This window comes from Pseudophryne corroboree, chromosome 4, assembly GCF_028390025.1.
Source record: "Pseudophryne corroboree isolate aPseCor3 chromosome 4, aPseCor3.hap2, whole genome shotgun sequence".
Classification (NCBI taxonomy): domain Eukaryota; kingdom Metazoa; phylum Chordata; class Amphibia; order Anura; family Myobatrachidae; genus Pseudophryne; species Pseudophryne corroboree.
In genome coordinates, this window is record NC_086447.1 from 706,158,782 (window position 1) to 706,177,012 (window position 18,231).

Sequence of the window (18,231 nt, forward strand, 5' to 3'; positions counted from 1 at the left end):
AGATTTAGCTGATGTAGTTTATTAGTTAGTTTAGTCACATTTGAGATTATTAAACAAATAATTAAAACATGCATTTAACATCAGTTAATTTTTATTGGTATAAAAAATACAGTGCATTATTTGTGAGTGTGTCAGATTTGTTTGTGCTAACAATACAAATATGAAGTGGCCATATAATTGCTGTTTGTATTATTTTGTAAGAGCAGTGTTTTGCGAGTAAATACTCAACAGGTGAATTCAGTTGCTAATTAATTGTTAATTAGAGCAGACACACACTTGTAACATTACTTCGCAAGTGCTGAGTAGCTGCAGACTCACTCTTCGGCTGCGTCAAGATAGCGAACATTTGTTATGTACTTTTAACATAGGATACGCATTTTTTGCCAAAAACACGCCTACTGCTGGATGCATACTCCCACACTAGCCGCCCACTTTCACGCCCATTTCGTAGGATTGTGAAGCCGTGCCTCTGCCACGCCTCCGTCACTCCCCGTTTTCGTTTGTGTATTACGAGCAGTTTTTCTTATAGTAATTCTGCACAAGTGTCGTATCGCTATCTTTGCGCATGCGTATTTCCGCTTTTTCGCTTGCGCAGTATGAGGTTTTCCTGCCGTTTGCGATGCGATGATCCGCTGCGAACAACTCGGAATGAGGGCCTTTATGTAATAAGCTGGACCTACGGTACAGGGAGAAGTGTTTGAAGAAGTCAGAATTGGACCGTACCAAAGTCCAGCTTGGCCCATCTCCGGGACAGACTTCCCCGCCAACTGAGGAGCCAATTCAGGTTATTCGATCCCGGCTCACTGACGAGGAACACTTGAGACATTGGCAGGGGAATCTTTGCATGTACTGTGGCTCAGTTAGTCATTTAGTCAAATCTCGTAATCTCTGGCCGGGAAACTCCCGCTCCTATCTTATGCAGGAGAGGTTAAGCTAGGAGCATCCTCCGAATCATCCCCAAGAAAGGATTCTGTCCTAACAATCTTTCTAGAAGTACCACCTTCCTCGCTCCATATCTCAGCTCTACTTGACCTAGGGGCAGCGGAGATCTTCATATCTTTTGACTTGGTCAAGCGCTTTAAAATCCAGACAGCTCACTTGGATCGGACCATTTACGTTACAGCAGTTGACAGAATTTATATTCCAGAAGGAATTATTACCCTCTGCACCATTCCTCTCAAGATGAGGGTAGGAGTGTTTCACTCTGAGAACATTTCCTTTCTTGAGATTCCCAAAACCTCTCATAGCATTATTCTAGGGTTCCCACGGTTATAGAAATATAATCCTCAATTCGATTGGTGGACTGTGGAGATACTCGCTTGGGGAGATCATACTTCAACTGTTGTCTTTCTTCAGTGAGACCTCTTCGATCTACCAATTCTTCTAAGTTGCCTTCATCCTATCAGTCTTTCCTGGATGTCTTCAGCAAACAGGGAGCAGATACTTTACCCCCACATCGTAAATGGTACTGTCCATTTACTTGATGCCTGAAAACATTGCGCCCAGAGGTTGGATCTACCCCCTGTCTTTAGCTGAGACACAGGCCATGTCGGAGTATATCTGGGAAAATCTGGAAAAGGGTTTTTTCAGACCATCCTCCTCTCCAACTGAGGCGGGTTTCTTTTTCGTAAAAAAGAAAGACAGAGGTTTGCGGCCCTGTATCAATTACCGAGGCCTCAATGAAATTACTATCAAAAATTGGTCCCCACTACCTTTAATTATGGAGTTGTTCGATCATGTGACAGGAACGACAGTCTCCACTAAACCGGACTATAATTGAATTTGCATTTGATCTGGAGCTAAGTGGAAGACAGCTTTAAACACTTGTGACGGGCATTATGAGTATCTTGTAATGCCCTTTGGCCTGTGTAATGAGCCAGCGGTCTTTAAAAACTACAATAACAAGCTCTTCAGAGACCTGCTCTACAAATGCCTAGTGGTCTATCTGGATGACATTTTTTTTTATTGTCTAGATTAAGAAAGAATTGGCTTTTCTGCCAGTTGGAAAAATTCACTTTTGAGGTTCGCTCCATTCCTTTCCTCGGTTACATTATTTCCAGAGTCAACCTACAGATGGACCCTGGCAAAATCCAAGCTTTTCGGGATGTGTCCATACCCTTAACACTCGATGGTATCCAGCACTTCTTGGCCTTCGCTGACTTCTACAGGAAATTAATTAGAAGTTACTCTCCCATTGTGGCTCCCATCACTGCGTTAACTAGGAAGGGAGCAGATCTAACTTCCTGGCCACCGGAAGCAACCAAAGCTTTCTCAACACTTAAACAAGCTTTCAATGTCAGCACCCATCTTTCGGCAACCTCATTTAAGTCGTCCTTTCCTGATGGAGGTGGATGCATTCGCAGAGGGAGTGTTTGAAGATGGGAAAATCACCCAGTATAATGCAGTGTGTGTTTGAGTTATAACAATATACACTGTAGGTGTTATAGTTTTTTTATGATACTATTATAGATTGTTAACACTTGGTAGTACAAGGTCAAGATAGGCTTTAATGGTACTGTGTAGTTTATAGCCACTGGCGTATTCATAATGGGTGCAGTGTGTGCACTGCACACAGGCCCTTGAATCCAGGAGGGCCCCCACCACACACACTGTACCCATTTTTGAATACTCACCCTCCGGAGTCCTGCACTGACAGCAGCAGCGCTTTAAAATTACCATGAAAATGGCACTGCAGCCATTTTCACGGCATTCTGCGCATGCACAGTAGATCAATCACTGGGATAATGACCTCTGCACCATTTTCCCAGAGATCTGTGCAAGCACAGTAGAGTTTGAGCCCTCTAGTGCTTAGACTCTCCTACGCTGCCGGCAGAGAGGAGGGGGCCCGAACAGAGGAGGCTGCACACGGGCCTCCTCCTCTCTTAAACACTACTTAAAGGGTAAATAAGTAGAATAGTAACCCTAAGTCAGAGGTTAGTCCCTTCAGATGCTAATGGGCCTTTGTACTGAAAGTCAGAAGTGCTTACGTAATTCAATAAGATTTGTATCCGGTGGGCATGAGCTGTAATCAACAAAAAACTCCCCAGTACTGCAGAATACATTATATTATCTTTTAACTTTTTTATATTATCTTTTAACTGTGTGTATTTCAGTTGTGAATGCCAAATTGTTTCCTCACAAATATTTAAAATACCAGCTCTAATATATATTGTAAACGCCTGCACATCTTATTACCATGTGCCATGAATGTGCACTATACATAGTAAAACACTGCATCCCATAAGAGAAAACAATACACCAACACATTATCGGAGTTCCAAAGCTCATTGATGTATATATTTGTTATTAAAAGGATATGGATTCAATATATTACAGAGTACAGTATACCTATAGTTACATGGTTACACTCACACAGTAAGCAGTTAAAACATACAGTTACATACAGTTACAGTTACATGCCAGCATACAATACCATTCCCTCAATGTATCTTATATCTCTTTCTCTCTGTAAAGTAATGCTGGGACTCCATCTTCCTCTGAGACCAAAACAGGAACTGCCCTCCTGTGTGATCAGCAAGTGTTATCTAGTTTGGGGGAGGGGACTCTCTCTCTCATTCATGATGAGTCACTAGTCTCTTTGAACGTAATAATCAGGTTCAGCCTTGAAGACATCCAAAGGGGCTGGCCTGAGCTTCCTGTCCACTGTCCTAATAAGAGTGATTTTTAGCTTTTATACATTTAATCAGAATTATCTGCTGCAATGTCCGACAACTTCACAACAAGCATCAAATGAATCCACACATCAATCTGGTTGCTTCAATAGTAAACATGACCGGTCTATCTTGTTTCATTCAAATAATACACATACATGACACCACTCCATCATATATAATTTTAAATCATCAGGATGTCTGGCTCTTGATATTATTATAGTTATGTACTATATGTATGAAATAAGTGTTGAATCCATCTCTGTGGCATGTCCGTGTAAATGCGTGTGTTACCATATATAGCTGTGCTCGCTGCGCGTATTTGCAAGTATAGCGACTCATAATGTGTGTAGTTTGTATGTTCTCTTTATGTAATATTTTTTACTTCGACACAGTATTATACTGTCAGAGCTGTTTCTAGACAAGTTGGTTCCCAGTGCAAAAATGTGCCCCCTACCCCCATACACATTAAAAAATCTGACCCCCCCATAGACATAAAAAAAGGTATTTTGCATGCGCCTAAGGCACAAGCGCTGCCCCTGATACATTATGCCCTACAGTACAGCTTCTAATTACTTTTAAATTACCTGATCATTGCCAGGGGTTTCATGTACTGGGTGTCATGCTCATTGCCAGGGGTTTCATGCTCTTGGATGCATGCTTGTTGCCAAGGGTAATGCTCATTGCCAGGGGTTTCCTGTGCTGGGATTCATGCTCATTGCCAAGGGTAATTTTTGTTGCCAGGGGTTTCATTTTCTTGGATCAATGGTTGTTGCCAAGGGTAATGCTCGTTGTTAGGGGTGTAAACTTGCTGGCGGGTTGCATCATGACATCACGATGCAACCGCATCATTGCATGAAACTCCACCCCCCTACCCAGAGTGGAGTACTATCATGGAAGAGGGAAGAGGGGGAGCAGGGAGCCACAAAGTGCAACGGCTGGCACACGTACAATTGCACAGCTCGCCCCCCGCTACAAACGGCACTGTATACTGTGGGGGTAATTCAGAGTTGATCACAGCAGCAAATTTGTTAGCAGTTGGGAAAAACCATGGGGGTAATTAAGACCTGATCGCCTGCTAACGTTTTTTGCAGCACTGCAATCAGGTCAGAACTGTGCATGCATATGCACCAGAATGCGTAGGCGCATTGCACGGGTACAAAGGGGATTGTTGCTGTGCGATAGGTTTTACGAAGTATTCATTTGCATGGTTGATCGCAAGGAGATTGACAGGAAGAAGGCATTTGTTGGTGACAACTGACCGTTTTCAGTGAGTGGTTGAAAAAACGCAGGTGTGTCCAAGCGTTTGCAGGGCGGGTGTCTGATGTCAATTCCGGCCCCAGACAGGCTGAAATGATCGCAGCAGCTGAGTAAGTCCTGGGCAACTCAGAAACCACACAAAGTTTTTTGTACCGCACGTCTGCACATGCGATTGCACACTTGTACAGCTAAAATACACTGAAAAGGAGGGTTTTTGATCCTGCACCGACCTAGATTCAAAGTACATAGGTAATCATGTAAGAGCCAGAGATTACAATAATGCTAGATATTAGCAATTCATATCTGTCCGTATGGCGGTGCGCCCAGAGTCAAAAAAAAGGGGGAAAGCATATGCGTGCGAAAGGAGAAAAGTATGACTCTTGTTTGGGCGCACTCTTATGTTAACTAAATGTTAATTAGTAAGTAATGTATCTAAAATTAATGATGAAGTCTTTATTTCTACTCTTTAAAATGCATGGGGACTAAACAACACAAATTAAACATAAAACAAACGTAGATATGCCAGCTGGGGAGATAGGTCTCCCAAATTTAAAAATGTTCAGATCTTAATTATACCTGGATAAATGCATATCGGAAGAAAGCTACATATTATGCTGCTTCCGTCTGCCCAAGATCTGTACAAACTGTGTTTGTGTTAATGCAGCCCTAAATTGGGTTACATTCGTGAATGGGAGAGCCCACACACTAGGTAACAATTCTAACAGTTAACCACTGTATTGGATGAAAGAAATAACGAATAGAATTGAAAAAGTAGGAGGATGAAGTTAAGTGGTGATACTGCTGTTGGTGTTGTTTCAACAGGGAAGAGAGTCTCCCTACTTCACTGGGTATTCCCTAGTGGTCGCCTGTCTAGGTACTGACCCAGCCCACCTCCGTTTAGCTTCCAAGATCGGACGAGATTGGGCGTGAACGTAGGGGTATGGTCGTAGGAAGGTTTAACCCTATAACACCAATGAGAGTGCACCGAAACGGGAGGATTAATTCCTCCTCAGAAAAGGAATACTAAGATTGCGTAGAGAAGAGAATGGTAGTGGATAAGTTGATGTGAATCTGCTGTCCACGTTAGACTGAAGAGACGTGTCTCCTGAGGGGACACGCTCCCCAGAATCGTGGATGAGAGTTCACAGAAGGAAGAAAAACAGGGAAAATATTTCAAAGATTGAAGGAAGTGGTTGCAAATAGATTATTAGGTAAGATTACAGTGGGTCCCTTTGGGTTACCTCAATTATTTGGATACTAATAAATCCTGGTTCAGAATAGATCACTGTGACAGGTGTCAAGACAAATTCCAGAAGAAATAAAGATAATAATAATTTCTTATGAATGGTGCCAGATCACAGGATATGTATATCGCTACTTGCACATAACAGATTTCAGTAGTATTTGATAATTGATGAATTTGTACAGTGCACCAAAGCCTTAAATGTCACTGGTGATATTGCCAGAAAATTCTTTGTGAGAACAAATATTCGTTTCTAGCATGAACCAATATATGAGGCAAAAAGAATTATCACCTGTACAATTCTCTCTTTGGTGGCATGCCCTCAGAGGAACAAAAGCATAAAACACACAGTTTGGGAGTAACTAAGGCAGAGTACACGCAGGATCACACAACGCCTGTCCTGATTACATTTGGATGTGAGGAAAGAATATTGCACAATGTACTTAAGCAAGAAATAAACATGGATATGCTATGCTCATTCACTGAAAACACCTGCAATATTAACGGCAGAGAATCTCTCTGTGAAAAAACAGGCTTAAGCGAATAAAGCAAATAAGTATTATGTGTCACTCATTCAATTGGTAGGCAGACGGGGTGCCCGCAAGGGATGCGGGGCCACCAATAACCTGCCCCTATTGCAAAATTCTACCACAATGTACCTGAATAGAAGAGTACACATATATGCAATGCAGCTAAGCTGGAAGCTCCAGTAATATTAATAAGAGTGATTCTTGCAGTGGCAAAGAAATATGCTGCTTTAGCATTAGGTTTGGTGCAATAGAGTAAATTTCAAATATCACCACTTCAAGTGTCAGACAGGTAAGGTGCCCGCAAGGAAAACGAGTTTCACCCGGTCACGGGCTTGTTCACTTCCATTCTGAGCAGCTCCTGACTCTGTTAGAATTGTTACCTAGTGTGTGGGCTCTCCCATTCACGAATGTAACCCAATTTAGGGCTGCATTAATACAAACACAGTTTGTACAGATCTTGGGCAGACGGAAGCAGCATAATATGTAGCTTTCTTCCGATATGCATTTATCCAGGTATAATTAAGATCTGAACATTTTTAAATTCGGTAGACCTATCTCCCCAGCTGGCATATCTACGTTTGTTTTATGTTTAATTTGTGTTGTTTAGTCCCCATGCATTTTAAAAAGTAAAAATAAAGACTTCATCATTAATTTTTAGATACATTACTTACTACTTAACATTTAGTTAACATAAGAGTGCGCCCAAACAAGAGTCATACTTTTCTCCTTTCGCACGCATATGCTTTCCAGCTAAAATACACTGCCTGGTGGGCGGCAACTATGTGAACGCAGGACTGCAAAAAACAGCTAGCGAGCGATCAGGTCTGAATTACCCCCAATGTGCACTGCAGGGTGGGCAGATATAACATGTGCAGAGAGAGTTAAACTTGGGTAGAGTGTGGGGGTCATTCCGAGTTGATCGTAGCTGTGCTAAATGTACCCCCCCAATGATCTGGCCACACATATACGTTGGCCGGACCGCTCCCCCTAAATGGCGGCTAACCGCCGCCGTTCCGCACCCCCTGCCCAGCGACCGCCTCTGTCTCAGAGGTGATCGCTAGGCAACGATGGCTTCCATGCACCAGCGCACTGTGGCGCCGGCGCATACGTAGTTCCGACCCAATCGCTGCTCTGCAACAAACCGCAGAGAGCGATCGGGTCAGAATGACCACCTGTGTTCAAACTTAAATCTAAATTGCAGTGTAAATATAAAGCAGCCAGTATTTACCCTGCACAGAAACAAAATAACCCACCCAAATCTAACTCTCTCTGCACATGTTATATCTGCCCTCCCTGCACTACACATGGGGGGTCATTCCGAGTTGATCGCTCGCTAGCTAGTTTTAGCAGCCGTGCAAACGCTATGTCGCCGCCCACTGGGGAGTGTATTTTAGCTTAGCAGAAGTGCGAATGCATACGCAGCCGAGCTCTGCAAAAACAGTTTGTGCAGTTTCAGAGTATGTCTGAACCTACTCAGCGCTTGCGATCACTTCAGCCTATTTGTGTCCGGATTTGACGTCATACACCCGCCCAGCGAACGCCCAGCCATGCCTGCGTTTTTTCAGACACGCCTGCGTTTTTGCAAACACTCCCTGAAAACGGTCAGTTGACACCCAGAAATGCCCCTTTCCTGTTACTCTTCTTGCAGCCGCCAGTGCGAAGGAAAACTTCGCTAGAACCTGAGCACAACCACAAAGAGCTTTGTACCCGTACGTCGTGCGTGCACATTGCGGGGCATTTGCATGCGCAGAAATGCCGTTTTTTTTCACCTGATCACTGCGCTGCGAAAATCGGCAGCGAGAGATCAACTCAGAATGACCCCCATGGTTTTGCCCAACTGTTAACAAATTTGCTGCTGCGATCAAAACTGAATTACCCCCTAGGTTGTAATAAGTCTTATACTATGTCAGTTCTGTCGAAGTTCAGTCCTTCATGTGACTCACTAATGGACCTGTAAGCTCCAGCTGTCGTGAAACTACAAGTCCCAGCATACCCTCCCACATAACAGCTGGTAAAACATGCTGGGACTTGTAGTTTCACAACAGCTGGAGAGACACAGGCTGGCAAGGCCTGCTGAAAGGCAACAGATGAGCCTTCAATTTGGTATGCATACTATATATGTAATTGGGTGGCATTTCATGTGGCTGTGCAATGTGTAATGTTCTCTTCAAGGTGGAGATCTGGTGCGCAGTTTATTTTTGCACATGGTGATGTGTTTGTGGTTCAAATTTTACTATTGATGGAAAGAAAATATCCTTTTGTACTGTACATAGGGCCTAATTCAGGCCCGATCACTGGTACAACTGTGATCACAGCCTGATGCCCTTTCTGTAGTGTGCACGTGCAGCGGCCGCACTTTGCGTGTGCACCCAGTGAGATGCGATCGCCTCTGTCTGATTGACAAGCAGAGGAGGTCGCAGGGTGAGAGGGGGCGGGTGAACGGTGTTAGAATGCCATTGGTGGGGCTCAGTCTGGACAATGAAGGCGTGTCTGGACCGTTGCGGGGGCAGGGCGCGGCGGCTGCGTGATGTCACACGTAGCCGCTGCAACTCAAAACACGGGTAGAGAGCAGTTAAAGAGCTACTCGGCGGGTGCGAAAGCATTGCCGCTGTGCGATACTATTGCACCTGTACCGAGGGGGTGGGGTGGGGGGTAGGTTGCAGTTTCTTGCACACAGCGCTAAAATGTCTAGTTACGGCAATGCCTCTGCAGATATATTGGGCATTGGCTGGGCTAAAAGGCTGAAGCTATATGTCTGTGAATGACGTTGTTCACACACTGACCTGCTTGCAATATATTGTCTATTCAATCAAACGCACAATGCTCAGTGTATACCAGGCATAAGAGACCAAAGAGGAGATTTTCCCTTGTTTTGGTCAAAAACCCCAAGATAACCATTATTTTATTTGTTTTTGGTATGAGTTTAGTACAATGATTTTTCACTATTATTTATATAGAACAAACAATAAATCCTATAATACTACATTAGATGGTACTTTTTCCTCACCCTTTTGCAGTAATCCATTTTCAAGACTAGAACAATAGTCCATGAGGAAAAAAATAGATGCCATCTCACCTAAGAGGAAGGTATGCTTTAAAGGTCACTTGAAAAATGTCAACATTACACTATACGTACTTACAGTAGGTGTAGCACTATTTGTTTATTTCAGAATCTGAACACCCAAGCCTTATGGGATCTGAATGTTCCCAACTCTTTTGCTTAGGTCATCCCCCCAATCTTGGAACCCAGAATGTTTATTTAGAACCAGCACTGATCTCAACTAGCAAGGGTAATGCCAAAGCAGGGGGACACACTTCACGTGCCAATGCATCAACTACCCCCCAACTAGTCAGCCCAGGCCAGGGATTCCGCGGTTAGTGGAGACCCCCCCCCCAATAAAGGGCTGTTGGTGCGGAGTTGATAGTAGTTAAAATTAAAAGTGTAAGTAATAGTGGGACTACAGATTCCAGCAAGCCTGCTCACATGTCAGACTACTCTCAGCTAACCAGCGGCCTATTTTTATGGCAGCAGCTGAGAAATGAAGTACAGAGAACCACTTGGGTTTTGTCATTCTCTGGTATAACGCTGTAAATACATACTGCAGTGTATATACAGTGCTTGTGTCTGCTGGTTTGGGATTTACATTTTTTTTTATTTTGCCAGGACCACAGTATTACCACTGGAGAAGAGGACCAATCACCACCAAGGACTACGTGAGTGCCTGGTGTGAGTGTGAGTGCAGGAGTGCAATAAAGTCCTTCCCTATTCGGTTTGTGTGTATTGTGATTTTGTAAAATTTTTCTTTTACAGTGGGATTACAGGTGCCATCAGACCCTTAATATCCGGACATGCCAGCACTTGTGGTTCTTCAAGTGCTGACACACGGGGAAGGCTTGCTATGACCTCTAGTTCCACTCTAAAGGACAATTTTGCTTCCTATTCTAATTTTAAATGCTATTAACTCAGCACCCACAACCCAAGGGAGTGACAGCCCAGGCCTGCAGTATACCTGAGAAGGGGACCGCTTTATTTTTGCTGAGGATTGGATAATGCTTTGGCTGGGGGTCACCGTGAAGCGTACCCCCCCACCCGCTAATTGAGCCCTGTGTGCTAGTTATGTTTTTGTGGTGGTCCCAATTTTTTCTAATTTATAACACTTTTTGTTAACACACAAGACTTACTAAGCTTTTATGAAACAGTTAGTGCAAACCTTGATCAGAGTAAGGAGTGTCGAAGTCGTAAAAAGAACACATGCAAACTACACACACAGTGGCGCTTCTCGGTGGTGGCGTAAGGACGCAATTGACATATATGGATGCACCATGCTTCTTTACCATACATCATGCATAGAGTCGCACGGCGTGTGTGTTGCAGCGTGGTGGGTGTATATACGGTAAAAGGCGAAATCACTGAGAAACGCCATAAAGATGCACACAAACACATATTAATACATTACACATAGACAAAACATGTCCAACACAAGACTTGTATTATATTGTATTTATATAATAGAATGTAAAACCAGATATATATGTATTATTGGGATGTAACACGTTAATTATACCATGCTTAGTGTCAAAATGGTCAGGAGAATGTGTGGATTAATTCGATAGCTATTGGTAAATTGTAGCACATTGCAACGATTAGTTATGAACAAATGTATGAAATATAAAGTCATTCTTATGAGAACAAAGGACTCCCTGAGAAAGCATGTGTGCAGAATCCCAGTGGTTAATCCCTGTACCTGCATCTTCAAACTGGACATTGCTTACATACTGTATGAACTGACCAATAACACACAATGAATGAGAAACCTCCCTCTCCTGGACCAATGGAAGGAGACCAAAACCAACAGACTGTTAACTCCCCCTGTTTGATATATGTAGTTTCTATGACTTAGAGAGTTAGTTGCTTGCTGTGAGGAAGACATGGAGGAAGGTCATATGGGACAGGGTGACGTATACTGGCTGTAACTGATTCTTTTGTAACTGTAATTCTGTACCATTTACCTAGGCTTATACATGTTATACTGAATGATATACTGTACATATGTTATTTTGTATGCATACCTTTTAATATCAAATACATATATATATATATATATATATATATATATATATATATCTGAGCATTGGACCTCAGTATACCATGTGTGAGACTACTTGCTTTCTCTTAAAGGACACAGTGCTGCGATGTTTAGCGCACTATTTTCGTATATGGTAATAAGATGCACCTTGTGTCCGCAGTATATGTTAATGCTGGTATATATATGTATTTAAAATAATGGAAATTCACAGGAGGTGGATGTAATCTTTTTAGACTTTTTTAGACTCTGCTAAAGCATTTGACACAGTACCGCACATGAGACTTATCTATAAATCACAAGAACTGGGGCTAGGGAGCACAGTATGCACTTGGGTTAGTAATTGGGTGAATAATAGGGAGCAGTGCGTTGTGGTAAATGGAACTTTTTCAAATTGGACAAAAGTACTAAGTGGTGTGCCACAAGGGTCTGTACTTGGACCACTATTGCTCAACATTTTTATTAACAATCTAGCAGTAGGTCTAGAGAGCATGGTGTCAATTTTCGCAAACCAAACTGTGTAAGGTTATAAATTCTGAGGGTAGATGCTGAGTCTCTCCAGAAGGATTTAGCTAAACTGGAATCATGGGCAGCAAAATGGATAATGAGTTTTAATATAGACAAGTGTAAGGTAATGCACTTTGGTAGCAAGAACAAAAATAACACATACTAAATGGGGTGAATTTAGGGGATTCTGGAAAAAGACTGAGGTATTCAAATAGATAGCAAACTGAGCAGCAGTACCCAAAGTAGGATTGCAGCAAAGAAGGCAAACAAGGTATTATCATGCATTAAGTGGGGAATTGATGCAAGGGATGAGATTGTTATACTCCCATTATATAAATCCCTAGTGAGGCCACATCTTGAATACTGCACACAATTTTGGGCACCTTAGTACAAAAAGGATATCCTGGAGCTAGAAAAGGTTCAGAGGTGGGTGATTAAACTAATCAGGGGAATGGAGATGCTGGAATACCTGAACACACTGGAAAAGAGGAGATTAAGAGGGGACATGATCAACATTTATAAATATATAAGGGGACAATACACAGAGCTAGCGGGGGATCTGTTTTTAGTAAGATTGACACAGCGAACACGTTGACGCCCGCTTAGGTTAGAGGAGAGGAGGTTCCGCACACTAAGGTGAAAAGGTTTTTTCACAGTAAGGACAATACGAGTTTGGAATTCCCTGCCTGAGAGAGTAGTAATGGTGGACTCGGTCAACATTTGTAAGAATGGGCTGGATACATTCCTAATGGATAAAGATATACAGGGGTATGGTGAATAGATCACATGCTATAGTTATAAAAAAGAGTAATAAACATAACAGGTGACTTTAGTACAAGTTAGAGTTAGTCCTGAAAATAATACAGCAGAGGAGACCACAAATAGGTTGAGCTTGATGGACAAATTGTCTTTTTTCATCCTTAGAAACTATGTTACTATGTTACAGAAGCACTGCGCAGATCAAACTGCTCTGTACAGGCTTTGGCAGAACACGCAGGATCCAGACATGTCTATATGAAACTTCTAGTTAGGTCTGAGGTTTCCCCATATTTAGAAACATGATTCTTAGTAAATCTGGGTGTTTTATTCTTTTGTATTTAAAGCATTTGCTAGCTGGTTTGATGGTGTATTGAATTCTATTTGCGTGTTCATTAATGTTTTTAACACAGATTTGTGTTGTTATTCCAGTAATGCAAATTCAGATAAACAATAAAAGTAGTAAATGTTACTCCTAAGGCTAAAGAGCGAACTGTGTGTTCAGAAACTTCAAAAATCTCTGTGAAGAGTCTAATGATGCCCATGAATGCTATGTTTAACTGCGTCTGGCATTTCTGATTCTGAGACTGTAGTTGCAGAGAAGCCTCATTCCACAATTTCTGAAACCTCTTAATAAGTATGAGTAGTAGTACAAGTAAGAATGGTGCTGGTTTAATGTCGGACATGGAAATTGAGGATGCTACTGTGAAAGTAAAGGATGAGAGTGATATTTGTGTATCTGATGCTAATAAGGACGTTGATGATGAATGTTTTGGACAAGAAGAAGTTTATCAAATTGAGGAGGACTATGTTGTCTGTGTCAAAGTAAGTCAGCCACCTGTTCCGCAGTTACTGCAATTGATGATAAGATGAAGGACAATGTCGACTAGGTATAGGACTAAAAAGTCCACCTCTTTTGTATGGAATCAATTTCTCCCAAATACTGACAATATTTGAGAAGGCATCTGTACCATCTGTGAAGCCAAAGTAAGAAGAGGTAGGAATGTTAACCTTGTTCCTCTCACATCATTTGCAGGGAGTTCACATAAATTATTTCTCAAAATCTGAAAAATCCTGTAAATTAATACCAAGCAGTTCAACATTAGCTACCGGCAGTTTGGACCAGCATATACAAACTCCACCACCAATACCCTCATCATCACTCTCCTCATTAATGATGGTATTCCTGCTGTATCCTATTTGCAGAGGCTAACCAATTCATCCTCTATCCAGGATTACCAAAAATAATCCTTGTAGTACAGGGCTGCTGCTGCTGCTGGAGATAAATCTTCTTTCCAGAAGGGGACCTAGAAGATTAGAAGTTTCAAACAACAATTATCATGATCCTGTCTTACTTCACACAAGTTCTAAGTAATTGCCGTGTGACCCACCTCTGCCACCCAACCTGCATGTTAGGATTCTTGTTTATTCCTGTATGAGAATCTGATGCACAGACATCACCATCTTGGAGCATGTCAGCTGACTGCATTCCTACAGTAAGAGTGCTCTCAGTTAGAGAGCTGTGATGCTTTTGCATCTGCTGAGTAGCTCCCTGCCAGCGCAGCTCCTGTGCGCTGGAAGGCCACTACTCATTGCGTCCCAGGTCGCAGTGGCTATGTGTCATCACCGCAATCCTACAGCGGTCTGGACCACAAACCCGCAATGGTCCAGACACACCTCCAGCCATTGCTTCTGCACCCAGAAGTTATGACTCCTACCATATGTATCCAGTAATCATTCCTGTTCTTTCCAGACTCAAATATTCAGTTAGAATAAAGTCTATCACAGTTCTTACTGTGTCCAGTATTACCTGAGTTCCACATTGCTACACTCAGTATCCAGTACATTCATGTGCAGTTACCATCTAAACTGCAATCCCGGTACAGTTCTCAGCTGTTCCAGTTATCCGACACAGTTACAGTAGGTCCAGTCCTCAGCTATTCCAGTTATCCAGCATAGTACAGTCCAGTCCTCAACTGTTCCAGCTCTGGTTTCATCCTGTTCCAGTGCCCGGCTCACAGTCAATCCAGCTATCTGTTTCCATCCTTGGCCAGTGCACGGCTCACTGCCAATCTAGCCATCTAGTTCCATCCCAGTCCAGTAATCTGATTAGACACCAAACTATCTGTAATCTGGTCCTGTCCATAATCCGTAGGCAACCATAATCTGGTCCTGTCCATAATCTGGTTCCAGACATCATCCGATTCCGGACCGTAATCCAGTTCCAGCTATCATACAGTTCCTGACCATAATCTGGTTCAAGATCATCACCGGTTCAAGTGCTCTAAGATATACTACTGTAACTTCAGTCCTATCTATAGTTCAGTGCTCACAGCCCTTGTGCCCACAGACAAAATACAATGGATACAAACAGAATGGATCATGACAATTGACTGTGAAACAAGCATTTGCAAGATGAAACTGGTATGACTGCCGCCATCCTGTTGCATAGCGGATAACTGAAACCATGACAGCTATGATAGCATTAGATTGGCATCCAATGTCATCATCGCATTTGATTTTAGACAAGTACTTGAGGTTATGTGTCCCTGCTACCAAGTTCCATCTGGATTCCATTTTACCAGAACATCAACTGCTCACCTGTACCGAGAAATTAAACAAAAGTTATTTGCCTAAAAAAATGCCATTTTACTGATAATCCACTTAACTACAATGATCAATCTAAAGATTACATGACTGTGACAAACCACTGGGTTTGTGCATCGCCTTCAGCAGCAGCAGTATCTAACACACAATGCCACCTCATTTACAAGTCAGCTACACTCTATGAGGGTCATTCCGACCCATTCGTTCGTTGCGTTTTAACGCAGCAGAGCGAACGGGACCCTGCTGTGCATGCGGGACGGCCAAGGGCCGTAGCAGGATATTGATCGCCTCTGCCTGATTGACAGGCAGAGGCGATCAATGGGCAGGAGAGGGCGAAACGGCTGCATTTTGCCGCCGTTTCGTAGGCGCGGCTGGCAAACGCAGGTGTGGCTGGACCAAACGGGGGGAGGGCCGCAGTGGCTGCGTGACGTCATATGAAGCTGCTGCGGGCCAGGGAGCGAGGAGTAGCTCCCGGCCAGCTTGCTAAAGCTGCGCTGGCCGGGAGTTACTGCTGCAGTGCAAAGGTATCGCCGTTGTGTGATGCCTTTGCACTTCTGCAAGGGGGCAGGACTGACATGCGGGGCGGACTAGCCCCGTGCTGGGCATCCCCCCGCATGTCAGGAAAGATGATCGTAGCTGTGCAAAATTTTGCACAGCTACGATCAACTTGGAATGACCCCCTATATCACTAACTTCACTAAGTCAGTGGCAATCTGTTGGAAAAATTCAGGCACTACTCAGGATTTATCATTTCCGATAATGCAAGTAACATTTTACGAGCATTAGGAGTGGGTCAATTTTAACACATACTGTGTTTTGCACACACAATAAACTCAGTGGTTCAGAATTTCTTAAAATATAACAGGAGGTGATGACTGTTGCCTGAAGCGACTGGAGGAACAAACAGCAATTCATCCAAGGGGTATATTTACTAAGGTGTAAGTTTTTAGAAGTGGAGATGTTGCCCATAGCAACCAATTAGATTCTAGCTATTATCTTCTATAAGCAGCTAGATAAATGTTAAGTGGAATCTGTTTGGTCGTTATGGGCAACATCTCCACTTCTAAAAAACTCACACCTTAGTAAATAAATATACCCCCAAGCGTCCATATAAGAGCATGATATAGTGAAAGGGGAACATGTTTCCTTAGTCCAGCACAGTGGAGAATTCTCTCAGTTTTATGCAAGTTATTGAGACCAATTTAAAGAGTTAGATTTGGGTGGGTTATTTTGTTTCTGTGCATTGTAAATACTGGCTGCTTTATTTTTACACTGCAATTTAGATTTCAGTTTGAACACACCCCACCCAAATCTAACTCTCTCTGCACATGTTAAATCTGTCCCCCCTGCAGTGCACATGGTTTTGCCCAACTGCTAACAAAATTCCTGCTGTGATCAACTTGGAATTACCCCCATGGTTTTGCCTAACTACTAACAAATTTGCTGCTGAGATCAAATCGGAATTAGGCCCATAGTTCTTGTTTAATGAAAACATTCTTTCTATCGGGATGTATACTGTAGTTTATTAAACTGACATCCTTTTTTCCATTGCTGTGCCGCAATGTTTCATATCAGTAGTACATTCTTTTAAACTGCTGTGTGTTTGTGCCACTGCTCTGTCGCTTAGTTTAGCCAGCCAGCTACCTGCAGCCTTTGGGCAGTATTAGTGAGCAATATAGTGAACAGTGAGGTGGCCACAATTGACTGGATATAAGAGTTAGTGATGTCACTAATACTGTAGGAACAAAAATAGGTCCAAGTTACATGATTTTTAACAGTTTTCATCAATTTTTAAGAAATCCCAAACCAAAACCAATCCAAATCTAAGCCAAAACACTGGAGGGTGGTTTTGCCAAAACTGAAAAACAAAAACAAAACACAGAGGTTGGCTTTGGCAAAGCCAAAACACAATGTTCCGCCCTCATCTCTAATATGATGGGCAAATGTGCTAAATGTCTACACTCCTGCCTAATGTCACATGACTATGTGCTGTCTCCAGTGACTTATGAACCTGTAACCTGTACTAATACTGTCTATCTAGGACAGAGTTGGATTAATGCAAACTGTTTGTGTGGCACCCCACTTGTTAGGCCTTGAACACTTATTTTTATGAGCCTTCACCCCTTTACGAGTCGGAGGGCTGCCAGGCTATTCAAGGATGCTGGCAATGCAGGGGATAATATACATATTCCCCCAGCTGCATTCACATCATCAGCGCCAGTAAAGGTGTGTAAAAATGGTGAGTATATAGGGCCTAATTCAAGTTGGATCGCTGTGTGTGATCCAACCGGAATTACTGAGAAAAAGATGCATGCGCCCACATCTTTTTCTCAGTAATTCCGGTTGGATCACACACTGCGATCCAACCTGAATTAGGCCCTATATACTGTTACATGATGCTGTATTATATGAACTGCATTTTCTTGCTGTCACATTTCCAATGTTATGCATATTTGAGTACTACAAAATTATAACTGTTATTTCATGTGAACGTATGCACTTGTATTCCACTAATCCCACTCAAGTCTAAATGCACCTAAGTTGAACTTCTAGCAAGGATCCATCGTCTTCCT

At 42.7% G+C, this 18,231-nt stretch overlaps 1 pseudogene; it reads right to left on the bottom strand.

Annotated features, from left to right (window-relative positions):
• Window positions 1–5,764: 5,764 nt before the first annotated feature.
• LOC134912734 (5S ribosomal RNA) lies at window positions 5,765–5,883 on the bottom strand (annotated as a pseudogene).
• Between the last annotated feature and the right edge of the window lie 12,348 nt (window positions 5,884–18,231).